Source organism: Schistocerca gregaria, chromosome 2 (genome assembly GCF_023897955.1).
Source record: "Schistocerca gregaria isolate iqSchGreg1 chromosome 2, iqSchGreg1.2, whole genome shotgun sequence".
Taxonomy (NCBI): Eukaryota; Metazoa; Arthropoda; class Insecta; order Orthoptera; family Acrididae; genus Schistocerca; species Schistocerca gregaria.
In genome coordinates this window covers 770,817,823-770,818,759 of record NC_064921.1, presented here as the reverse complement: position 1 = coordinate 770,818,759, position 937 = coordinate 770,817,823, and the positions used below count along the sequence as shown (strand labels likewise).

General features: G+C 41.9%; 1 pseudogene; it reads right to left on the bottom strand.

Moving 5' to 3' along the window:
• Nucleotides 1–400: 400 nt before the first annotated feature.
• LOC126337432 (5S ribosomal RNA) lies at nucleotides 401–518 on the bottom strand (annotated as a pseudogene).
• Nucleotides 519–937: the final 419 nt, after the last annotated feature.

Below are 937 nucleotides of genomic sequence, written 5' to 3'. Positions count from 1 at the left end.
TGTTTTGATCTAGCCCATACTCTCTCCCAATCAACACAGCAATTAAACGTGGTTTTGCTCTTGTCTACTCATGTGGACACACCATAACATAATAATCAAAATCTGTCATCATATCGGGCTTGTGTGAGTGAATATCCTCATACCATCTCAACAAATTACACGTTTCGTTTCTTTTCAAGTTAGAAATATTTTCAAAAAGCACTACGTCATCAGGCCACTAGTGGTCCATCGGGACCATCCTACCACCGTGTCATCCTCAGATGTGGATGCGGATAGAAGGGGAGTGTGGTCAGCACACCGCTCTCCCGGTCGTTACGATGGTTTCCTTTTACCGGAGCCGCTACTAATCGGTCGAGTAGCTTCCCAGTTGGCATCACGAGGTTGAGTGCACCCCGAAAAATTGCAACAGCACATGGCGGCCAGGATGGTCAACCATCCAAGTGCCGGCCACGCCCGACAGCGCTTAACTTCGGTGATCTGACGGGCACCGGTGTATCCACTGCGGCAAGGCCGTTGCCCAGAAATATTTTCACCCAACCCAATAATTTCTTTTATTTGGTTATACATAGAATTACAATTCTGTTAATGTTCAGTGATTTTTATACGTACTATCCGCTGGTCTACAGGTAAAAGATCTTTTAATCTATATATCCGTCTCTTACTTTCTAACTGAATTTTGAGGTGTTTCTGTATACAGTTAATAAAACTTATGTACTTGCACTACAAGATGCATAGCCAGTACAACATCTTTAACCAGCTGATTAACTAAAAACATCTCACGCTAAAACAATATCCACTATACATAAAATCTAAATGCATTTCATATTTTATAGGTTTAATCAGTCCACCATATGCAATTTCAGCCTTTACACTAGTGAATGGAAAAATCAAAAATTTTCCCTTCTTATTCCTATTCCCCCCAACGGCCTTGCCGCAG